This window comes from Macrotis lagotis, chromosome 2 (assembly GCF_037893015.1).
Source record: "Macrotis lagotis isolate mMagLag1 chromosome 2, bilby.v1.9.chrom.fasta, whole genome shotgun sequence".
Taxonomy (NCBI): Eukaryota; Metazoa; Chordata; class Mammalia; order Peramelemorphia; family Peramelidae; genus Macrotis; species Macrotis lagotis.
This window is the reverse complement of record NC_133659.1, coordinates 71212350-71239241: the sequence shown is the minus strand read 5'-3', so window position 1 is coordinate 71239241 and position 26892 is coordinate 71212350. Positions and strand designations below refer to the sequence as shown.

The 26892-nt window shown below is 34.3% G+C and overlaps 1 long non-coding RNA gene across 1 annotated transcript in view; it reads left to right on the top strand.

The window, feature by feature from the left end:
- The first annotated feature begins 3173 nt into the window (after nucleotides 1-3173).
- LOC141511047 (uncharacterized) overlaps nucleotides 3174-26892 on the top strand; it is a 31527-nt gene continuing 7808 nt past the window's right edge. The window contains exon 1 of the long non-coding RNA XR_012475257.1: nucleotides 3174-3275. This is a non-coding gene — a long non-coding RNA (uncharacterized LOC141511047). The remainder of the gene's footprint in view (nucleotides 3276-26892) is intronic.

Below are 26892 nucleotides of genomic sequence, written 5' to 3'. Positions count from 1 at the left end.
TTCTCTTATGATAGTTAAAAGGTTGAATATAGTTAAATATTTTACTTAGAGAATATGAATATGGCTAGTTCTTGTCTTTATATTGAAGAACAAAATGACATCATTATGTTTGAGACAGATCACAGGGCATCCAACTGTGGCAGATCAGACCAATATGAGCTCAGAATGCTCTACCACAGGTCATGCACAAATAGTCAAGGTCAAAAGCTGAGGTGTTAACTCTAAACCTATGGGTCTTATGTTTGCCTTAACCTACTTTAATTCTGTCATGCTCATGGAGCTCAGCACTTTCTCTGATGAGGGCATCCTATACTGAGTTGTTCTGTGCCAGTGTCTCCCATACCTTACAGTCAACTATAAAATTCTTTAGAGAGACCTTCAGAGTATCACAGGACTTATAATATTTAGAGGTTCTATATTTAATTAAATCAGAAGTGACTTGCCTTGTTTTTACATGATGCATCATGTCTTTAATTATTATGCTGCTGAAATGAACATATCCATCATAATTAATAATCATCCCATGTTGTTATTAGTGTCTATAATGTTCTTCTGGTTCTGTTCATTTCTCTCCATATCAATTCATGCAGGTCTCTCCTGGTTTCTTTTCTTATAGAACAATAGTATTCCATCACATACATGTACCACAATTTGTTCAACCATTCCCCAATTGTTGGGCATCCCCTCAATTTTCAGATCTTTGCCAGTAAGAAAAGAGCTGCTATGAATATTTTTGTACATGTCATCTCTCCTCATTCTGATTTATATCTGGTCACTGGACTCAAAGTAAGCCTGGTGACTTAGTGCAGAAATCCCCTCACTCAAATCCACACTTGACTGTTATGTTATGACATATCTCCTTGATGTCATGATCTTCTAGAACAAAAGACAAACATCATCATCATCATCATCATCATCATCATCATCATCATCATCATCATTGAGCATCTTCTCAATAAAGAAAACACTCTTCCAGGTTCTGTAGGTATATAAGTAGCATGAAATAATGTACTTTGGTCTTTGAAGCTTTCCCTGATAACCCATGCTGCAGTGCCTTACTTCTCCCTCTGAATTCCCCTATCATTGACTGTCTACACCAAAGCTTTTGAACTCATCATATACTAACTGCCTTACATAGTCAATTCTATCTTTATATTATTGTCACTAAATATACTCCATTGGCCAAATCAATTTACCTCTTTGGGTTAAAATTTTCTTATCTAAAAAGAATACAATCAATACTATTTCTTAGGGGGAAATAAATTTTCTCTAAATCACAGAGATCTCTGTAAATATGGTCAACTGTTAATACAATATTTCCATCTGATGATTACTTTTAATCCTTTCTATTTGCAAGACATCAATTTTCAGAGGAAAAAATGAAAATATTTTCAACATCTACTGTGGACAAAGCACAGGAGATCTGTAAGACTAAAGACATCGCTGCATACTACTTATATAGCAGAGGGCTCTATTTATTGAACAGATACTGTATGTTGATGCTATTGATTGTTCTTTGTTCTAGAAGATCTTGACATAAAGAAAGTGATGCCATAACAATCAAGTCATTTGGATTTGAGTGAAGGAGTGCTGTGCTAAGTTACCAGTTTCACTTTCTCCTCCAGAGTCATCTGGGTCCAGTGTCCAGATATGAATGAGAATGACTGCAGATGGCCCTGGATGTCAGGCAGAGTTAAGGGACTTGCCCAAGGTCTCAAAGCTACTAAGTGTCAGGTATCTGAGAAGGGATTTGAACTGAAGTTCTCCTCACTCCAAGGCTGGTGAACTATCCATTATACCACCAAACTAAACAATAAACATCCAATAAAGTATTTTGGATTGAACAAGTTCCCCAGACTGAAAATCCACACATTTGGAAAAAAATACCAAAATGAAGACCTCCAAGAAAAGTGATGAGTGAATTTCAAGCTCAGCTGCTTCACCGTCTGAAAATACTTCAACATAATAAGTTTATTCCTTTAGCACACCACCCCCACGATGGTCTCTGGGATAGTAACATCTTCTTTCAGATCAATGGATAGCCTGTGCATATATACTTGTCTAGTGGACAGGGAGGGAAGGTCTCCAGTAATGAAGTGCTGGCCTTTAAAGGAAGCCTTGGAAAATAAAATCAGATCCATCAGAGGAATGATTAGGAAAAATGGCCAAAAAGAAGGAAAAGAAATGAATTGTTATTATTTTTACCTGCATTCTGTTTCTGGCTGGGCCATAGATTAGTGATGGGACCTTGGCTTATTCACAGCTTCATTGTGCCAGGTTTCCCATCTGTAAAATAATACTTGTCCTTGATCTCCATCTCAAAGGGAGTTTTGGTAATGTCTGTGATATACTTTCAGGTCCCTGGGCAAAAGTTGATCGAGAGACCGAGCTAGTAGTTCTTATAAACCAATCCTCTGTGGCTCAGAACTGTATTAAATGACCTGTCCTCTTGATTTGTGTCATCTCATCTAAGGCTCTCACCTTGACTTGGACACAGGAGCATTGTCATTCTAATCTATCTGCAATATAGATTAATTGAACTATTCCTTTTGAAATCCCATCCAGTTTTCCCAGTCTGCCTCTTTTCAGGGAGAGTTTTCATAAGCATTTCTCTTTATTATGAAATGGAAAAATAGACATCAAACAGAATGTTAACTTCTGGGTCCTTTATCATGTCAGGGATTACTAGAAATAATAATTATAATAATAACTAGCATTTCTGTAACCTTTTCAGGCCTCAAAATTATTTTAAATATGATATTTTGATTCCCTGAGGATTTTTCCCCCTGGCTTTGCCAATTTTCTCATCTGAAATTACTTCTGTAACAGCTGAACCCCTACATTCTTTTTCTGTTTCCTCAACAGTAGCATCTATCCTTTGACCCATACCTAATTTCTTCCCTTCTGACTCATGGGAAAAGAGGTGCAAATAAAGTTTGTAGTCATGTCTTTGATGAAGAGAAATAAAGGGAAATGATAGTCAAGTAGAAGGGTGAGTAGGAAAGCAAGCACATATTCATATAGAGATTTGGAGGATTCAATGGTGTGCCATTTTTCTCACTCAATAAGTCTATGAAGATATAATGCACTGTACAAAATCCCCTTAAAAGATTTCTCCAATGTTTCCTCAGGATGTGGAAATGACCATGGATCTGACAGGGTTTGACCAATTAAGTACCTAATCAAGAAGCTTAATGAAGTTGAAAAGACTTTGAATATGGGACCCACTGACAAATTTGTATGATTGTCACCCAATAAACAGCATTCTGTATCAGGTAGGAGATGGCCTCCATGTATAAAATCACCAATCTTTGAAATACTATGACTTATAGTCTTTTTTTATTGGACCTATGATTTCATTAGAATACCAAAGTCAACACTGATGCAGGGCAGATCTGCACTTGCCTGACTTCCCAGAGGCACTGGAAGGTAAAGGGATTAACTTGAAGGTCATATAATCCATTTCTGTCAAGTTTTCTGGACTCTGGGGTCAGGCAAATTTGTAGAAGATTTTAACCTGGGATCTATGAACAAATTTGTTGCTCTTCCTAAAATTTTGATAACTGTATTTCAATATAATTGGTTCTCTATTGTATCTTATATATTTTCTTTAATGCCAATCCAATAATAAACATTTATGAAATACAACTATGCATCAAACACTGGGCTAAATACTGGTGATATGAATATAAATTTAAAGAAAGTACTTGCTCATAAAGAAAGACAATTCTTAAAAAAAAGCTTAAAAGGGAGGGGAGGATGGAGGGAGGGTAGACATTTCCTGGACAAGGGTTTGATGGAGAAGTTCAAAAGTAGTACATCAGGCAGGAGGTTATGAGATCCTGAATTATATCCTAAAATGGAGGTTTTGGAGTTTATGACTCTACCTTCCAACCAGAGATTTCTAATGAAATATAAGTACTAAGACCAATAGAATCTTGGAGATTTCAAATTTTTCAATGATATAGCTCCTTCCTGTTACATGATGGCATGATAGAGAAGTCCAAAGAAGTCCAAAAGCAGAGTTAGTGGGAAGTGAGAATGCGTTTAAAAAACCTTAATCATAGAAGAATGCCAATGATTCACCAGAATTTTACTTCACCAAAAGGGTCCATAAAAATGATTAAGATATGCTGCTTTGAAAGTCAAGGGAAGGAACAAACTATCTAGCAAAGGACCAGGGACCATGAAATAAGTTTAACAGAGTCATAAGAACCATTATCATTCTACCAATATGACAAATGAGTTTGTATCTTAGAATCTGGATGATCAGATGTTTCAGACTTTACTGATGGTGTCAAATTTTCCTTCTATTTCATGCTAATCGAATCCCATTTGGAACAATTAAACTTGGATGAAAGAATAATAATAATTAGCATAGTATAGATACATGTATTTAGCATTTTACAGTTCATAAAACACTTTATAAGTATTATTTTATCCTCACAATCAGCTTGTGAGATAGGTGGTATTACTATCTCCTTTTTATAGAGAAATAAATTGAAGCAGACAAAGGTTAATGACTTGCCTAAGGTAACTTAGCTAGCGAATGTCAAAGCCTGAATTTAAACTCAGATCTTCCCAACTCCAGGTCTCTTGTATTACTCCTTATACAAGTTATCTGCTTGAGGAAAAAAAAAATTTAAAAATATCAGTCAGGTGTGGGGGAAAAGGAGTTAAGTATAATAAAGATAGCTCAAATAACTCAAAGACCTGGAGAATGATTTTCACCATATGAGAGGGAATTGATGGGAAGGAAGGAATTAGAGTTACACAAGAGGAGCATATCTGTATAAGGTCTAATGTACCTCACTGGCAACAATACCTATATTCAAGAGATCACAGCTCAGGGCAGCTAGGTGTTGCAGTGGATAGAGCACCTGCCCTGGAGTCAGGAGGACCTGAGTTCAAATCCAGCCTCAGACACTTAATAATTGCCTAGCTGTGTGACCTTGGGCAAGTCACTTATCCCCATTGCCTTATATAAATAATTTTTTTTTAAAAAAAGAGAGATCACAGATCTATCAAAATGTTGAACTGTCCTGGGGAAATAAGGATGTATAAATTCATTTGACCGATTTTTAAGTTATGGAATAAGGGAATATATGATATCCATATTGTATATAATGTTCAGAGAATCATGCTGAAATGGGTTGAAATTAACATATTCACACATGAATTATACTTGTAAAATATACACAAGTCGTCAATAACAAAATAACATTCATGAATTTAAGAGTTACAAAGTTTGGTGAATTATAGGGAAGCAAAAATGATTTTAGAAAGAAATTTGGACGAAAGCAATGATACTTTCAATGGACTTTCTATATCTGGAGTTAATCTATACAGAATCTATCAAGAGAGTTAGGTTAGGTCAATTGACTGAATAATATTTGGCTGGTCAAAAAGAAGTCTGATCCAATGTTATAAAATGTTTATGGACCACTCACATAAAATTGGTTTAGTGCCTCACCAATTAAACCTAATTGGGGAATGTCCTTTGCCAGCCTAAGTATACTTTCATCTGAGTACTGAGCACTGAATAAAAGTGTAAGTTAGGAAGGGAACAAGATGAATGCTCTCATCTCAGTTGCTTCTACGACATGGCTGATGCTCAGTGAAAGTTATAATAATTACAATAAGATTATGTTAAATATAAAAAAAATAAATTAAAAAAAATTAAATTAAATTATAATTTTTAAATATTAATTATTTAAAAATTTTTTAAAAATAAAATTTTTTAAAAATTATTAAAAAATAATTTAATATTTTAAAATTTTAATTTTAAAAATAAAAAAATTAAAATATTTTTTTTTAAAAAATAAATTTAAAAATATAATTTATATATAATTTTTTTAAATTTTTTTAAAAATTTTAAAAAAAAAATTAAAAATATTTTAATTTTTTTAAATTAAAAAATTTTTTTATTTAATTTTTAAAATTTAAAAAAAATTATTTAAATTAAAAATTTATTTTTTTATTTAAAAAAATTATAAAATTAAATTTTTTATTTTAAAAAAATTTTAATTAAATAATTTATTTTTAATTTAAAAATATATATATATATATATATATATATCTTGCATATATCTATTTATGAATATGTCTCTCCCATAAAATATTAGCTCTTTGAGGCCAGGACTAATTGTGTGTGTTGTGTGTGTGTGTGTGTGTGTGTGTGTGTGTGTGTGTGTGTGTGTGTGGTGAGAGTAGATGTAGGTCTGTATTATATATTTCACAATCATGAAATAAATTCTTGCTTACTGATCAGTAGTGACATTCTAACTATTTGTAATGAGATCTGGTTTGGAGATCCATATTTACTACTTATATAACTATGGAATCTTGGACATCAGTTAATCTGTGGGGCCAATAATACCTGCACTACTTCCCTATCTAAGAAAGTCATTAAACTAATCAAATGAGATAATAATAATAATAATGACCATTTATTTAGTCCTTTAAGGTTTTCATCATTTTAGGAATAGATTATCTCATTTGTTCTTCATAACAATCCTGTAAGGTAAGTGCAACAGTTATCTACATTTTATTGATAAGGACAATGAGGCTTAGAGATTTGACCTGAATCCCATAGTTAGTAGCTAAGGCAGGATTGGAACACAGATCTTCCTGATTCTAAATTCAATACTCTATTTTACCATGTCATTTTTATAAAGTCTAAAATACTAAAGAAGGAGGACAAAAAATTCTTCTGATTGTTATCCCAAAGTGAAATGAACTGTCTCAGAATTTATTGGGTTTCTTCTCATTAGAGATTTCTTATCCAAGACTGAATCTTCACTTATCAGGTATATTATAGAGGGATTTCTGTTCAAATATGGATAGGATCTGAGATCTTTTCCAACAGAGGTGGTATGAGATGATGGAGAAAAGACCACAGTTTGAATCTCACCACAGAGATTTTGTGACCCTGACCAAGTCACTCAATCTCTTTATTTTGGTTTCCATATCTGTCAAGTATGAAATGATAGCATAGAGTTATTAGGGACATTAGATGAAATAATGAACATAAATTACTTAGCAAATATTAAAATCCCATTGAAATGCTTGCTAAGTCAGCAAAGTAAATAAAATGCAGGGCTTGAAGTGAAGGAGACCTGAGTTCAAATTCAGCTCAATCACTCACTAATTGTATGACCCTGGACAAGTCATTAAACAATGTTTGCTTCAGTTTCCTCTTCTAAAAAATGAGTTGGAGAAGAAAATGACAAAACATGCTAATTTTGCTAAGAAAGTCCCAAATGGGGTCCTGATGAATTGAATATAACTGAAAATTGACTGAACACCAATACTATTATACCATCCTCCATTAGTTCCTTCTCATCTTCATCATTCAGATACAGACTGAACCAGACGGCCTCTGTGGTTCTTTCTAATTCAAGTTTCTATGCTAATGGCTTGTTTCTATAAGGATATAAATGTTATTCATCTTAGTCATAGTCTTCTAGCAAAGAGACACTTAGTCTTTCAATGACCATGTGCAAATCACTTAACCTCTGTTCTTTTTTGCTAATTTGTAAAATGAATGTGTTAAACTCAATGTTTAAAAGTTCCCTTCAAGCTTTAAACTTATGATCCCATGATCCTTTGATGAATGCACATGGAGAGAGAGAGAGAGAGAGAGAGAGAGAGAGAGAGAGAGAGAGAGAGAGAGAGAGAGATAGTACACTCAAAGCAAGGGAGACAAGCAATGCAAAGATACAAGAAAAGAAAATAGAATGTCATCTTTGGGGAATGGCAATAATTGATAGAAGTAAATGTCAGATGCTCTAGTAAGTACACTAGACTTGATATCACTTCTAGCACAATCACTAGCACATGGAGGGACTTGATAATTGCTTGATGATTCACTGATTGATTTATTGATATGCTCCCTAAAGCAGAGTGCTTTGTATGTTGTAAATGCTTGATAACTATTTGTTAAATTTATAATAATGATAAATGATATAATATCACAGTTACGTTGTTAAATAAGTGTTACAGATATGATCCACAATCTGGATCACAGATACATATCTAAGTTGATTGTGCATTACATCCTTTCTTGTCCATCCAATTTATATCATTACATCTCTTTGACATGGCCTGGGACTTCCTGAGAACTTCATTGACTGACATTTAACCAACCTGTCCAGACATCCTCATCCACTTTTTAAATTTCCTTTAACATCCCCATTTCTCTATCCAATCTGGAGTTCCAATAGTTTGGTTTGACTGGTTCTGTTTTCCACCAAACCATAGTTACAAACAGCATAAAGCGTATAAAACAAGCCCTTCAGGTAGCTCTAGGCCCTCATTGTGCTCAATACAATTTTCCCCACCTTCCAACAATAAAAAACCCTTTTTAAAAGTTTATTATATGCTAGGTATTGTACCACATGCTGAGGATACAAAGAGGGGAAAAGGTGATCTCTTCTCTCAAGGAGTTCACATTTGAAATTCAAAGCCTGCAGTAATCCTGTAAACATCCACAATTTCTCCTTGGCTCAGACTTTTCTCGTTGTCTCTGTGAGTCCTTCTAGATTATGATGATAGAAGATCCCACTTGTAGAAAACATAGTCATATTCCCACCCAGACTGCACTTCTCTCTCCCTCTGAATCTCTATGCTTCTTTCTGTTTCTGTTTCTGTCTCTGTCTCTATTTTTGACTTTACCTTTGTCTCTTTGTCTTTATCTCAATCAAACAAAGAAAAAATACAACAATAAAGTGACAGAGTTTTGTGTATATGTGAGTGTTTGGCAGCATATTTTTGTGTAAATATACATATACATACAATCACACACACACACACACACACATATATATGTATATATATATACATATATATGTTAATATAAGTATATTGATTGGTTGGAGCATGGCAAGGACCTAGGGATATCTGAAAATATATTCCAATAGGTGGGTAATGGCCAAATATTTTGCCTCTTATGACTGTATAGATAAAAGTATTGCATAAAGAAGAATTCACTAAGGTTAAAAAATACACCAGTACCCAGAAAGATATGAGCTTATGAACTTATATATTAAAATTCTCCTTCATCAAATTGACTGACCTCAATCCAACCACTCAGTCCGTTGTGTAACTTCTGATGTTCTTCTCATGCTAGTTTACACCTACATCTGATTATTATGATTGTTCAAGATAAAGTATTGAAACCTGAGGGTGTTGAATATCTCCATGACTACCACCTTTATTCCATGGTGTCCATGGTTACATTTGCAAGATGCTATCAACCATCAAATTAATTGTGATTATTTACTTGTAATTTCAAATGGTTTCCTCATTACTTTGATCTGAAATTAGTACTTTGTACCTTCACCTCTCCTCAAAAAAGAAGAAAGAATTAGAGAAGAAAGTGAAATCAGTTGTGTTTTTTTTTAACTTGACAGTTGCAATGCATCATTTTCTCTTTCCTGAGGGCTAAATAAAATGTTTGAAATTGCAACAAATTGGGATCTCAGGGACAAATTCATCTTCCTCTTCAGAGCTCTTCCCCCTGTCTTTGGAATTCCCTTGGGTTTAGAGTTTTCATTTATTTGACTGTGTAAACTTAAATTCTGGGCCTCAAAGGAAAAAAAAGTAAGGCAATTAGCCTTACTCTCTAGTTCCCCATGATGCCATATTCAAGTCAAAAATTTTTCCCAGTTTCATCCTGTAAATCTCAAGCCTATTGGAGATGATCTCTACATTGTACAGCATATCCATATATTTACTTAATATGGATTCAATTCAATTAATTCTTTAATGCTTAACTGCTTAATATACTCTTTAAAGAAGTATATATATTAAATTATATACTATATTAATATACTAAATTATATATTATTGTCTTAATGCAGTGAATACAAAGACATCAATTAAATAGTTCCTAGCTTCAAGAGGTTTACATTCTACTGGAGGATACAAAATCTATCCAGAAGAATGAATGCAAAGTAATACAAAGTAATTTCAAAAGAAAAAGGAAAAACATATATTAAGTATTTTCCATGTACTAAGGTCTAAATTAAGCACTTTACAAATACTATCCCCTTGGATTATCACAATATCCCAAGATAGTTGCTGCTATTATCTTCATTTTGCTTTTGAAGGGAACTGGGGAAAACAAGAGATTAAATGACTTGGCCAGGATCACACAACTAGCAAGTGTTTGGGACCAGATTTAAAGTTAGATCTTCTTAATTCTAAGCCTAGCATGGTCTAATTTTTGTACCACCCAATTACCTAGCACCAGAGAACACCCATAAATGGGAAGGATCAGAAAGGGCCTCTTCTGAGAGGCTGCACTTGATCACCTCAGGTAATCACTTTCTGGGTCATTGATCACTTCCTCAAGGTACTTCCTTAAAGGATGCTAAGGATTGCAAGAGACAGAGGTGGGAGGGTGAATATTACTGGCAAGGTGGATTTAAACATGTAAATACAAGCTTGAAGGAAATGGAATGTTGCAAACAAGAATGTTTCAAACTGATTTGATAAGAATTGAAGGTTCAAGAAGGGAAGCAGTATGAAATAAAACAAGAAAGTTATATGGGAGACAGACTGTGGCAGAGCTTTAGTTCTTTGGGGAAAATCTCAATGTTCAAAGCAACATTAAGCAATCAACAATCATTTACCAATTTTTTACTATCAGGTACAATGGTATGTGCTTTGTATAGGTACACAATTAATGAAACAATTTCTACTCATCAACCTACAACTACAAATTAAAATTTATACAGAGCCAATACAAGGTTAGGGAGGTGGGAGGGGCAGTTGTGTGACCTGGAATCAGAAGGATCTGAGTTCAAATTCAGCCTCAGACACTCAATACTTTCTAGCTGGGTGACCTTGGGCAAGTCACTTAATCCCATTGGCTCACAAAAATACAAAGAAATAAACAAAAACCAAGAATAAATACAAGGTAATTAAATATAAGAGGCTTATGAGAGAAGGGGATTAGTAATTGAGGGAAAGTTCTAAAAAAGCTTTACTCAGAACATAGTGCTTTAGTTGATTCTTGAAGGAAGACAGAATTTCTGTGAGGTGGAAGTAAGGGGGGAAAATTACATTATAGGCATAGAAAATGACTGGGAGATAAGATATAGCTGGCTACTTGAGAGGAGCAGAAGAAGGTATGTTTGGATTATGAAATGCAGGCGGGAGGTGTGGTAAACTTTAAGAATGTAAAGATATATTGGATCTAGATTGTAAAAAACTTAAAAGCTAAACAGAGAAGTTTATATTTATCCTTCAGACAATAGGAAACACTAGATTCTTTAATGAATGGAGGGGGTGGTGACCTTAGTGACAGAGAGAAGCCAGATTGCAGGAGCCCAGGGTAGGGTAGTGGAAGCAATTGTTATAGACCATTCTAGAAGTTTGGCATATGAATGGAGGAGGGAAAAGGACAATTACTCAATGAGTCAGTAGGATGAAGTGAAAATTTGGGGAAAATCAGAATATCCGCAGCAGGTTTACAGAAGAGCATAATAAACTTAGGACACTGAAGAAGAATCTCAGACATATAAAAAGTTATTGAAATGAGGAGAGAGATTGACATCAATGACAAGGAGACCTGTTGATTTTTAATGTTTCAAGTGACCTTGATAATTGCCTAATGTATTTTTTTAAATAATAAAACCATGACCTCCATAGGTTGAAGCACTTGCCAAATGTCCCACAGTTATCTAATGGCAAAGCCAGGACTAGAAATTCAGTCTCTTGACTTCCAGTTCAGCGGTATTCCCCCCAAAGCACTGTGCTTTTTCTTTTGATATCAAAAAGAAAGAAGGATAGATTAGAAGAGAGAAATATTTTGAGATAGAGAAAGAGGAAGACATGATTAATTTGACTCAGTCACTGAACACAAAAGACAAAACTCTCACAGATCCTATTCACAGGACTCTACATGGTAACAAGAAAAAGCAGACTGACTGGGGAGTTGAAGCAACAATAGAAGGGTATGAGATTCAAAGAGAAAGAAAAAAGAACAAAATAAGTGAATATTATGTGATAAATATGATAGATAAAATTTGACATCTAAAATATATAAAAAAACTGTTACAGAAAACTTACAAAATCCTGGTCCACAATGACTAAAATAGTAAAAGAATAAACAGAGACAATTTTCTATTTTTGAAATTTTCTTTTAATTGTTATCTTTTGTTTTTATTTCATCTTCATTTCAAAATATATCCTTCCTCTGTTCTCTGGCTAGAGAGTCAGCCCCTTTAGCAAAGGATAAATAATAAAGAGAAAAAAACAAGTTCTGCAAATTTAATCAAGAGTCTGACAGTACATACCATAATTCACACCCATAATACCCTACTTTTCAATGACAGGAAGGAGATATGTTTTCTCAACTCTTCTTGTGGACATACTTGTTCATTATATTCAGACAGAATTTCATTTTATTTTTATTGTTTTTTTAATTTGCAGTGTTGAAACTTTTGTGCATATTTTGTTTTCCTCTTTCTACTTACTTCACATTATATCAATTCCTCCAATTTTCCTTGGGCCTCTTTCTGTTTTTCATGTTTCCTGTTTCTTAGAGCATAATAATATTTCATTATGTTCATATGCCATAATTGAGGAACATCTATTTGATATTCAGTTACTTGCTAGTACCAAAAACAATTTTACTATCAATGTTTGTACTTATGCAAGTTTTCTTTCTACTTGCCTTGGAGTATTTAACTTTCCATGGACTCTCTGGAGAAAAAGAAATCTTTTCCAACTCTTAATTCTGGTGTCTTCCCTTGGTTATTTCCTATTTTGCATATATATATATATATATATATATATATATATATATATATACATATATATATATATATATATATATATATATATATACACACACATATACTAGCTTTGAATATTCATTTGCATATTGTTTTGCCTTTAGATTGTAAGCTCCTTAAGGACAAGGACTGGATTTTGCCTCTTTTGGCATTCCCATCAGGGTCTGTTTTACAGTAGACTCTTAAAAAATATTAACTGTTTGAGTAATTAAAAGGGTATATCAACATTTAATTGTGATTATATCATGCCAAAATATTTTTGCAGATTGGTTTAGTCAGTTCACAGTTCTGATAGCAATGCATTTGTTTACCTGATTTTCCCTTTCTTTATTTCTATCTTTTTTTTTGTCATCTTTGCCAATTTGATAAAAACAAAACAAGAGTTGAACAGGCAGGTTTCAAATATGGACACACAAATTATTAATGATCACTTAATAAAAGTATTTGTCCCACTAATAATCATATTGATACACACTTTGCAAAATTGAGATTCTTATTCAACATCCTTGAAATTAGCCAAAATAATTATAAGTAACAAAATTCTATACCAGGGAGTTGTGAATATACTGATAAAACACTAATTACTGGTAGAATTGTAACCTCATAGAATCTTCTTAACAATAATATCAATTAACAAGCATTTATAAAATACCTCCTAATGATCTAGGAACTCTTCGAAATGGTCAGGACTCAAAGATGAAGTGAAACAACTCCCACTTTCAATGAGCTTATATTCTACCAAAAATGATAGAATGTTTTTATATAGGAATATACAAAATAAATTTGAGGTGATCTTTTTATGTAAGGAGGCCATCAAGGGATCAAAAAAGAACTCAAAGAAGTAGTGCTTGAACTGACACTTATACAAAATAATCATTCCATACAAGACAATTATTTCATTACTTGGAACTTACCCTGAGAGTGCTATCTATAAAAATAAGTCAACTATTCAAAGATTTTTATAGTAGTATATTTGTAATTGATTAAAACTGGAAGCAACCTAAATACCCAACAACAGTGGCATGGTCAAATGAACTGTGATATAACAATGTAATCAGATAGTAAATAGAATTAAGATCAGCAAATATGATTAATATGAAGGAATCAGGAAAGACCTTTATGAAATAAAGCAAAGTAAAAATAATAGAATCAAAACAGCATGATGAAAAACATGGTGATGAAACAGGAAGAAGAAGAAAGAATCTTGATAGAGAGTTAAATGGATGAGTAGAAAATTTTGACAGTTTAAAAACTGAAATCCATAAAATTAAAAGTACATTGTAATTGGGGTGGCTAGGTGGTGCAGTGGATAAAGCACCGGCCCTAGAGTCAGGAATACCTGGGTTCAAATCCGGTCTCAGACACTATTACCTAGCTGTGTGGCCTTGGGTAAGCCACTTAACCCCATTTGCCTTGCAAAAATACCTAAAAAAGAAAAGAATTAGTGAATGTCAGAGATGGAATTTGAACCTAGGTTTTTCTGCTTTGAAGACAGCTCTACATTTTCCACACCATAGTGCATCTTCAATGATTATCTTTATTATACATTAAATTATAATACATATTTTTGCATAATAGATTATAGTTCATATTTTAAAAGATTATCTGATTTTATGATTAACTAAATTCTTCTCTTTTCTGATAAAAAATGAATGGAGTTATAGTAGGAATCCTGTGAATGAGTGATTTGTTCCAATTGTTTCTTGATTCTTCACTTTTACACACGGGATAAGTTGAGAAAAGTCTGTGGTTCAGTTGAACAAAAGAGATTCATCCTATCAGCAAACCATCTTTAAATCATATCTAACCACTGAGCATATTGATATCTGCAGACTGAATTCTTCCTTAATGTGGAAGGAAATTTAAGAAGTCAAAAAAGTCAAGAAAATATAGACAGGTCTTGTGTACAGCCTAGTAAATATGAATAGAAGCTTTACCAAATGGAAGTCTGAAGATAACTGCTATTAAAACCCAGAGGGTATCATCACAGATTGCCAGCCTAAGCCTGACTATAGCTCAGTGCCAATTCCCAAACAGTTTGGCAAGAATGACCTAGCCTTTCCATTCCATGGGGTGATTTCTGGGAATAGAGTTTGCTCAAACCATGTCTGCACAGCAAAAACAAAGCAGAGGGTAAAGATAATTACTTAAATTATTCAGACCTGGCCTCATCCTCTTCTTTAGGATCTAGCTGATATTTTTTCCTTTTTTTTTCCTCTGCCCTTTCTTTATTTTCTTATTTCTCACTATGCTCTGCACCCCACCCTCCCTATTTTTTCTGATTTTAATAAAATTCCTTAGATAATAATTTGAAGATAATGCAATGTTGCAGATGATTTAAAAAAACTGTTTTTCTATTCTTAGATGTGTTATTAAAATACCAATGAGATTTTTTTTCTTTAAAATATTCTGGGAAATTGATACATCTTTAGAGTTTCTGATATATGACATGAATGTGCTGATTAATTTTGAAATTATCATAATGTAATTACATTGTTAAGTGTTATACTCTTTAAAATATTCATTTTAAAATATTTCAGCTATTCAGTGCTAGAAGAATGAGTACAGCAATGCATTATAAGAAATTAAATACTAACTTCCAAATAATTACATGAGTCCCTGCAGGAGACTACATAAGGTTTATTTTCTTCATACACAGTGGTAAATTTAACAGGAATATTTCAGTACTTCTCAGATGCTCCATAATAACTTAGAGACAAAATTGGTCCTGAAATAGTAATTTGAGTGAATGAATGAATGAAAAAATATTAAGACTTTACTATATACAAAACCTATGCAAAGTGTTGTAGGTGCAAATAGAAAAGCAATATAGTTCCTTCTCTTTTTTTTGCAAGGCACTGGGGTTAAGTGGCTTGCCAAAGGCCACACAGCTAGGTAATTATTAAGTGTCTGAGGTGGGTTTTGAACTCAGGTCATCCTGACTCCAGGGTTGGTGCTCTATCCACTGTACCACCTAGCTGCCCCTAGTTCCTTCTCTTAAAGAGCTCATGTTCTAATGGGGGAAGGCTTTATACATAAGAGTTTTCAGTTGCAAGTCAGTTAGAATGACCTCCTTTTTAATCAAAGCAAATAGTCATATATCTCCCTTAAGTTCTTTCCATGGATAAAAACTTTATATGGTTCAATCATTTGATGTTATCAAGGATTTTGAGGAATAAACATTCTTCTCTGGATCTTCACTATGACTTCTGTAAAAGAAGGGATTATAAAGACAATTGCTGCGTCACATCTCCACAACAGTTGATACTAATAATTATGGCTATGGTGGCTAGATTGGAATCAGGACCTCTTTTCTGGGGAAGGAGGCAGAGGAAGGATTTCCCATACTATTGTCCTTCTACTGTTGGATTTTCACAATCTCTAAGAAGGGGTTGGAGTTGAGTAGTGGTGGTTTGATGAATACCACATGCCACCTCCTGTCTCATCCAATAAGGGTGACACATCATTACAAGTAGGTGGGCTTGGTTGCCTAATAGTTGGTGGCATAATTGATATCTTCTCCACAGGTACAATTATTCTATAAATTAGGGGAAATTATTATGAAAAATAAGATAATTCATTTCCAGCCAAAATGTTAGAGAGAATACAAACACAGTTCTAAAGTCTCCCGATCTTTCCCCATCTGTGATATGAAACAAACCTCTTAACAGAAATCCGAGTCACAAAACCCAGATAGAAAAGCCAGAAGAAAGAACATTTACCTCAGGATTTGTTTTTTTGCAATCCTGGGTGAATCTGGGCACAGAGGGCGACTCTGCCAGGAGCACAGGAGCTGGGAAAGCCAGGAAGCCCAGATTAGCCAAGGATTAGCCTGATTAGCAGTGGGGTTGGAGCCCAGGGGGCCTGAGGGCCTGAGAGCTGACCTCCTTGATTAGCAGTGGGGCTAGAATCTGGTCAAACATGGGGGCTTGGGTCAACTAGGGATCAGAGGCATTGGTGTTTGTGCTGACCTTCTGGAGTTTGCCAACAGGGTTGGGAGGAGAGCTCTGGTGCTGGAGAGCTGCCGACATCATTCCTGGGCTCCTTTGGTCTGAAGAACTCAGAGGTCACACCACCATTGTGGCTGAGGCCTCTCCCCAGAACAAACACAATTACAGACTACTTCTGCCCTAGGCACAGGTGTATGAGAGGAAGAGCCAACTCATACAAGGTAAAGCACACCATTGACTGAAGACAAAAGTATTTAACAGCTTCAATCACTCCCTCCAGGCTAAGGGAGAAAGCCTCAATCAAGGTCACAGACACTCCAGGGAAAGCAACCAGCACCTCCTACTGGCCAGACAGAGAAATTACACTCAGTGAGCAAATCTTCTAGCACCCCCTACTGCCCAGCTGGAGATATTGCACTCAGTGAGTAAAGCTACTAGGGATCCCAACACCAAACCTCTGTGGACCAGCCCCTCCCCAACTCAAGGTCTTAGCAAAAATGAAGAAAGTTCAGTAGAAATGTGGATCCATAGAAAAATTCTTGGAAGAAAAAGACCCTAACTCAGAGAGACCTGGAATCTCTGAGGAGAATATGATCTGGTCTCCAGTACAGAAAGACTTCCTTGAAAAAGATAAGGAAGGAGTTTAAAAATCAATTGGAAAATTTGGGAGAGTCAATTAACAACTTGCAACACAAAAACAAATCTTTGGAAAATAAAAGTGGACAAATACAAAATGAGATAAATTCTCTCAGATCCTCAATAGGGCAAATGTAAAAAGAAAATAATTTTCTCAAAACCTCAATTGGTCAAATGGAAAGCTATTTCAAAAATAGAATTGGAAAAGGAGTTGCAAAAGGTAAATGAAGAAAACTCTTCTGCAAAAAAAAGAAGAATGGAGGCTCTGCAAACTAATGACTTCATGAAACATCAAGAGACTGTTAAACAAAATCAAAAACAGAAGAAAATGTAAAATACCTCATCAGCAAAACCACTGACCTCGAGAAAAGATTGAGGAGGTGCAACCTGAGAATTATTGGACTTCCTGAAAACATTGAAGAGGTAAAAAGTCTGGACTTCATATTACAGGATCTAGTGATGGAAAATTGCCCTGATACCATGAAACAAGAGGGCAAAGTAGTTATTGAAAGAATTCATTGATCCCCTCCAGAAAGAGATCCTAAAATGAAAAAACCAAGGAATGTGGAGGCCAAATTCTATAACTATCAGAGAAAAGAGAAAATCCTGCAAGCAGCCAGAAAGAATCAATTGACATACCAAGGAGCCACAATAAAGATTACACAGGACCTGACTCCATCAACATTAAGGGATCGAAGGGCCGGGAACGAGAAATGCAAATTAAAGCTTCTCTGACGTACCACCTCACACCTCTCTCAGACTGGCCAATATGACCAGAAAGGATAATGATCATTGTTGGAAGGGTTGTGGGAAATCTAGGACACTATTATTACATTTTTGGGAGAGCTGTGAACTCATCCAATCTTTCTGGAGATAAATTTGGAACTATGCCCAAAGGGCAACAAAAATGTGCATGCCCTTTGATCCAGCAATAACAGTACTGGGTCTATACCCTGAAAAGATGATGAGAAAGGGTAAAAACATCACTTGCACAAAAGTATTCATCGCAGCCCTGTTTGTGGTGGCAAAGAATTGGAAATGAAGTAAAAGTCCTTCAGTTGGGTATTGGTATATGTATGTCATGGAACATTATTGTTCTATTAGAAACCAGGAAGGATGGGAATTCAGGGAAGCCTGGAGGGATTTGCATGAACTCATACTGATTGAGATGAGCGGGACCAAAAAACATTGTAAACCCTAATAGCAACATGGAGGCAATGATCAACCTTGATGGACTCACTCATTTCATCAGTGCAATAATCAGGGAAAATTTTGGGCTGTTTACATTGGAGAATACTATCTGTATCCAGATAAAGAACCGTGGGGCTTGAACAAAGTCCAAGGACCATTTCCTTTAATTTAGAAAAAAACTGATATCTTATTGTCTGATCTTGTTATCTCTTATACTTTATGTTTCTTCCTTAAGTATATGAATTCTCTCTCATCACACTCGATTTGGATCAATGTATAACATGGAAACAATGTAAAGACTGACAAATTGCCTTCTGTGGGGGGGTGGAGGGAGGGAAGTAAGATTAGAGGAAAAGTTATAAAACTCAAAATAAATAAAATCTTTAATGAAAAAAATTAAGATAATACTAGCCCTCAGAAATTATAGATCAAAATTGGTTTATAATCTTTGTTTCTTTATTCAGGATCCTATTGGTAAGAAAGCTATGATATATACATTGAAACTAAAAGAGCATAAAAAGTTAAAAGTTTCGTAGGTCAAATTCTATTTTATTAACCCAAGTATACTTTTCTGGTATATGGGTATGTATGTGTGTGTGTGCTTATAGATATGGAATTGATATTTTTAAAAAAATTATAAAAAAATGCCTTGCTTATCTTTTCCTGATTACTATACCTCCTCAAACACCCTAATTTATATATCATATACTTGCATATATTGTCATTACCTTGCTGGCATTTTAAAAAGACAATACATAACCTAATAAATGTATTTGTTAAGGAACTCAACAGTTGCAATTCAGAGACACTTATTCATGTGGCACATTATGAGTTGCTTCAGACAGAAAGTAATGATGTTTGGTAGGATGCTGTTCAGATTGTTAGACTCAGCTTTTTATTATTTTTTAATATTGAATATTTCACATAGTGTTTTGTACAAATTCACTACTGTCAAGATATTCTACTGCTAAATCTTTACTCTGACAGTCCCTGAGAAGCATGAATACAAGTAACACAATAAATTTTAATTGATAACAATAACCAATTATCATTTAATGTACTTTTCTTTTGTTTAAAAAATTATTTACAGGTGGCTAGGTGGTGCAGTGGATAGAACACCGGCCTTGGAGTCAGGAGTACCTGGGTTCAAATCCAGTCTCAGACACTTACTAATTACCTAGCTGTGTGGCCTTGGGCAAGCCACTTAACCCCATCGCCTTGCAAAAACTAAAAAGAAAAATATTTACTATTAAAAATCTGAGAAAAGGATTTGGATTCATGAACAATAACTTATAGAAATTGTGGAGTCTCATTATGGGATAGAGTTTACTTAAAAAGGACTAGTTCAATGGGAGTAGAATGGAATATACCTTTTTCTCAGCAATACAAGGCAATTGACCATATATTAGAACATAAAACTACACAACCAAATGCAAAAAAAGCAAAAATAGTAAATTCACCCTTTTCAGATCATACTTCATTGGAAAATTACATTTTATTATAGACAATGGAAAAGATAATTGGAAATCAAATAATCTAATCCAAAAGGCAAAAACAAGCAGTTCAGAGAACAGATTATAGAAAAATTCATATAGAAAAATTCACATTAAAGAAAATGTCAACAAAGAGACAACATTCCAAATTTCATGGGAAGTAATCAAAGTGATATTATGGGGGTAAATTTATATCTCTAATTATTTATATCCATAAAATAGGGAAAAAGCAGATCAATGAATTGAGCATGTAACAACAATAAGAAGAAAAATATTAAATTAAAAATTCCCAATTAAACACCGAATTGGAAATTCTGAAAAATCAAAGGAGAGATTTAAGAAAAGTGAAATTAAGAAAATTATTGAACTTATAAGTAAAACCAGAAGCTAGTTTTATGTGGAGAAAGCAATAAAACATAAAACCATTATTCAATTTGATTTTTAAAAAGGAAATAAAAATATCAAAAATGAAAGGGCAAATGCATCATCAATGAATAGGAAATTAATAAAATTGTTAGGAGCTTTTTTGTCCAATTATATATTAATAAATTTAACAATCTAAATGAAATGGATGAAAGTCTATAAAAATACAAATTACTTTATAAAATGAAATCTATAAATAGCATAATCTTAGGAAAAGAAATTTAACAAGCCACCAATGAAGCTTTTATGAAAAAATCCCCAGAACCTGATAAATTCACAAGTGAATTCTTCTAAATATTTAAAAATTGAGTCCAATACTATATTAAACCATTTGGAAAAATACATGAATAAGAAATCCTACCAAATTCCTTTTATTTCATAAATATGATGCTGATACCCAAACCAAGAAGAACCAAAATAGAAAAAAAAAATTATAGATCAATTTCCCTAAGGAACATTGATAAAAAGACTTCAAGTAAAATATCAGCAAAGAGATTATAGCAACTAGGAATGCAGTGTTGGCTCAATATTAGAAAACTATCAACAAAACTGATAACAACAAAATCAATAGAAATCATATGAATATCTTTGTAGAGACAGGAAAAAATTGTGACAAAATGCAGCACTCATTGCTATTAAAATACTAGTGGACATAGGAAAAATAAAAATTTAACTTAAAATGATAAGTAATATTTGTCTAAAACCATTAGCAAGTATTATTTATGGGGATATGTTAGAAGCCATTTCACTACAATCATGAGTGAATCACGGGTGCCCATTAACACTTCTATTGTTTGATATTGTACTAGAAGTGTTAACTATAGCATTGAGAAGAAAAAGAGATTAAAGGAATTAAAATAAGAAATAAGGAAATAAAACTCTTTCCAGAAGATATGATACTATACCTAGAAAAATGTATAAAATTAATTCAAAACTGTTGGAATTATGAAAAACTTTAGCAAAATTGGAGGATACAAAATAAGCATACATGGATCATCAGAACTGCTATTCAATACCAATAAAGTCCAGCAGCAAGTGATAGAGAAATTCCATTTTAAATTATTATAGAAAACATAAACCACTTGGGAGTCTATGTGCCAAACAAAACACTTTTCAAACATATAATAATTAGAAAATATTTTCTCATGGGTTGCCAGAGCTAATATAACAAAAATGACAATTATATCTATATAAATTTATATATATATATATATATATATATATATATATATATTCAGTGCCATACCAATGAAATCATCAAAAATTATTTTGTAGAGTTAAAAAAATATAATGAAAATTCATCTGAAAGAATGAGGTCAAGGATATCAAGGATATTAATGAAAAAACAATATGAAGGAAGGTGGTCTAGCCACCCCAGGTATCAAACTGTATTATAAAGTGATAATTATCAAAACAAAATCTGGTAATGGAAAAAATAGAGTAGTGGATCAATGAAATAGATTAGATAAATATTACATTACAGAAAATGACCATAATAATCTAGTATATGATAAAACCAAAGATCCAAATTAAAAAAAAACCTCATTATTATGTAAAAATTGCTGGGAAAACTAGAAAATAATATAGCAGAAGCTAGGTATAGAATAATACCTCACACAATATACCAAGAAAAATTCCAAATGTGTGCTTAATTTACACAGAAAGAGTATGCATAAGATTAAGAGATTAATGTTTTTGTCGGTTTTATGGATAAAGGAAAGATTTAGGACCAAAGAAGATTTGCAGAGCATTGCAAAATGTATAACAGATAATTTTGATTTTAAAAAATAAAAAAGATTCTTCACAATCAAAACCAATGCAAGCAAAACTATAAGGAAAGCAGAAAAGTGGGGAAAATTATTTGTAACATGTATCTCTCATGCAGGTCTCATTCTCTAAGTTTTTTGAGAATTGAGTCAAATTTGTTAAAGTACAAGTCATTCACCTGTACAATGAATTTGTATAGGTAGTTTTCAGTCATATGGAAAGAAATGCTTCATATTACTATTGACCAGAGACATTCTAATTAAAACAACTCTGAGATACTCCTCACATCATTCAGAGTTGATAATAGTTTCCTGACCTGCCACCACAAGGAGCACCAAGCACAACTTGGAAGATCAGCAGGGTGACCTCTGCCAGAGCAAATGTTGAGTGTTGAAGGGAATATGGGAAATCTGGAACACTATTGCACTCTTGTTGAAGTTATGAACTAATCCAACTATTCTAGAGAGCAATTTGAAACTATGGTCAAAGGATTATAAAACTGTGCATAATCCTTGATCCTGCAATATCACTGTTAAGTCTTTATACAGATGACCTTCCCCTAAAAGGGAAAAGAACTTATTTGTATAAAAATATTTATATTGTTGTAGCTAAGAACTGGATGTCAAAGACATGTTCATCACTTGGGGGAATGACTAAACAAACTGAGGTTTATGAATGTAATGGTATTTTATTATGCTAAAAGAAATGGTAAGGAAGATGATTTCATGGAAATATCAAAAGATTTACACAAACTGAAGTATAGTAAAGTGAACAGAAGCATAAGACTACTGTATACAGTGACAACAATATTGTTTGAAAATGAACTGAGGAGGGGAAGGAGCCAAGACAGTGGCCTGAGAACAGATTTTTTACTCTCTCCAAAATATTTCAAAAACATTAAAATTATGACCCAAACTAAATTTTCAAAAGACAGAACCCACAGAAAGATCAGTGAGGCAATTCTCCAACCCAAGGTGACCTGGAAAATCATGGGAAGGCTCTGTTCCATGGGGTTGGAGGGGCAAGTGAAAGAGTTTCACCCTTCCAGGAACAGCCCTAGGGCTCCTGGGTCTCTAGGAGTCCCAGATCCTGGCAGAAGAATCAGTTTCCTGACCTGCCACCCCAAGGAGCACCAAGCACAACTTGGAAGATCAGCAGGGTGACCTCTGCCAGAGCAAGCCCAAAGTGCTGTGGCCCTCCTCAGTATGACTATGGACTTCAGAATGACCCAGATCCAAGGAAACAGAAGCAGGCCTGTGGAGCCACCCAGTAAGAGCCTCCTGGCAGCTGCGCCCTGAGTGCTCAGCCCATGAAAGGTAGGGGAGTGGAGAGAGACTGCCAAGATCTCTCCTCTGTCCCTGGGACAGGACTCTGGGGTTTTGAACACATTCAGACCCTGGTCACAGTCTGGGGCACCAAAGGGGTAAGTTTGTGGCCATTTAACAGACCAGGAGAACAGTCAGAGCCTCACATACTGAGGTCCTTGTGGGGTGCTCCAATAATGCTCAAAAGCTCAGGGGGCACCCAAAACCAGGGACAGACTGGGGAAATGAGCAAACAGAAAAAAAAGAAACCTGACCATAGACAATTTATTTGGTCCCATGGAAGACCAAAATACTCTTTCTGAAGATGAGAAATTTCAAGCTTCTGCATCTAAAGACTTGGAGAAATATAGGAGTTGGGCTCAGGCTATGACAGAGATCAAAAAAGATTTTGAAAATCAAGTAAGGGAGGTAGAAGAAAAATTGAAAAAGAAATGAGAGAGATGCAGACATGAAAATGAAGTCAGCAGCTTAGTTAAGGAAATCCAAAAAAAATGCTGAAGAAAATAACATTAAAAACCAGTTTAGATCAAATGGATAAAACAATTCAAAAAGTTATTGAGAAGAATGTTTTAAAAAGCAGAACTCGCCAGATGGAAAAGGAGATAAGAAAGCTCTCTGAGGAAAACAAATCCTTCAGATGTAGAATGGAACTAAAGGAAGCTGAGGACTTTGTGAGAAATCGAGACACAATAATTCAACACCAAAAGAATGAAAAACTAGAAGAAAATGTGAAACATTTCACTGAAAAAAAACACCAGATCTAGAAAACAGTTCCAGGAAAGATAATTTTAAAATTATTGGGATACCTGAAAGATCAGTAAAAGAGCCTTGACCTTATTTTTTAAAGAATTTCTATAGGAAAATTGCCCTGATATCCTAGGAGCAGAGGGTAAAATAGAAATTGAGAGAATCCACCAATCTTCTCCAAAAAGACATCCAAGAAAACAACCCCCAGTAATATTATAGCCAAGTTCCAGAACTCCCAAGTCAAAGAGAAAATATTACAAGCAGCCAGAAGGAAATAATTCAAGTATCATGGAACTACAGTCAGAATCACACAGGACCTAGCAGCATTTTACATTAAGGGCTTGTAGGGCTTGGAACATAATAGTCCAGAAGGCAAAAGAGCTTGGAATGCAACCAAGAATCAACTACCCAGAAAAACTGAACATCCTCTTCCAAGGAAAATGATAGACTTTCAATGAAAGAGGACACTTTCAAATGTTCCTGTTGAAATGACCAGAGCTGAACAGAAAGTTTGATCTTCAAGTACAGGACCCAGGTGAAGCATAGAGAGGATGGACGAGAAGGGTAAATTATGAAGGACTTAATGATGATGACAATGTGTATGTATTCCTGCATAGAAAGATGATACAGATAATACTCATATGAATCTTCTCATTTAATAGAGCAGATAGAAGGAGCATTTATAGATGAGGCACAAGAGAGAGAGATGAATTTGAAGATATCATATATATATGGTAAAAATGGAGTTAATGGGTGAAAGGGAAATGTGCTGGGAGTAAGAGAAAGGAGGGGTAGAATAGGCTAAGATGTTTCATGTACCTTTTGCAATGGTACGGAAGAGGGAATGAGGGAGCCTTCATTCTCATCAGAAATGGCTCAGAGAGGAAACTGCATACACATTCAATAGAGTATAGACATCTAGAAGAAAAAGGAGAGAAGGGGGGATGGGGGGGAGGGGGTAGGGGGGATGTGGTGATAAGAAGAGAGGGTAGATCATAGGAGAGGATAGTCAGATATAAGACATTTTCTTTTGTACTTTTGCAAGGTCCTAGGCCTGGGTGGTCTGTCTGGGACCATGGGGTCAGGTGGTTGCTGAGTCTCCAATGTGGGATGTGGGCTTGAGGCCTTTTGGCCCCAGGCGGGTGCTCTGTCTGCTAAGCCACTCAGCTGTCCCACAGCACATTTTTGAAGAGGGACATAGTGAAAGGAAAGAGAAAATATAATAGATGGTAGTGGGGAGGAATAGATAGAGGGAATTACAATCAGCAACAGCAAGTGTGGAAAAATATGGAAGTAACTTCTACAATGGACTCATGATAAAGAATGCGAGGCACTTGAAACAGAGCTGATGGTATCAGAACACAGACTGAAAAGCATTTTTTTCTCTTTCTTTCACTTTATTTCTCATGAGATTTTATATTTTTGTGGGGGAGGGTGTATTATGTTTACTTTTAAACCAGAATATTTGACTAATGTGTGAATAAATTAAAGAAAATTTAAAAGAAAAGAAACTGTGAATGACAATTATCCAGACAATACCGAGGAAAAATGTTGTAGCATATTATCCATACTATACTATAATAATATTGATTCAACACAAACTGAAGCAAGCTAATTTTACTACCTTTTACTTTTCTTCTTTTATTTGAATCTTCTTGTACAAATTTACTAATATGAAAATATTTTACATAATTGCACATGTGCTTGATTATCATCAAAGGGAAGGAAAGGGAAAGAGTAGGAAGGGAAGGGAGGATAGAATTTGGACTTGAAAACTTGAAATAAAAAAAAAAACTAAAAATTGGGGAAAAATGGACTAGTTCAAAGGTCTTTGTCTGTATTCTTGAAAAATCTAATATAAAAGGTCTTTAAACAGAAAGGGAAGGGGAAAGTGAGGGGAAAACTGCCTATGTGTATTCACAGAGTTAGACACCAAAGAGAATAGCTAAAGTATAGGCAAAAGGAATAGCAACAGGAAGCAACTGGAAATTCACAGGAGATAAGATCCAACAAAGGAGCCAGCAATAAAACCTGCAACTTCAGAAGTGCTCAAACACATGTACACAATGAGGACAAGTAACAAGTAAGATGAACTAGTGATTCTAATGCTATGAAATAAATTTGATTTGATAGGATGAGACTCATAGCTAAAATTTGGCTCTGAAATAGCATATCTTATTTAAAAAGAATTCTTAAAATAGTGGAGGCCATTGGAAAGAGGAGAACAATGAAGATAAAATAAAGGATTATAAAGAACTTCAAGAAGCAGAGAAGGAAAACATGGCAGAGATATCCAAATGAAGATAAAGGGGGGTACAAACAGAAATTATAACTCATCAGAAATTGAAAATTAATGAGTTAAGAAAAAAGTCATAATTAAGTCTGATTTATCCTGTTTGTACATAGTTCTTTGTACGTGTTCTTCCTCATTAGAATGTAAGCCCCTTGAAATTGAGAAACTTTTTTTTGTATTTCTTTGTATCCCTACAGCTTAGTTCAGTATCTGGCACTTATTAGATGTTTAATAAATGTTTATTGACTGACTGATACATAG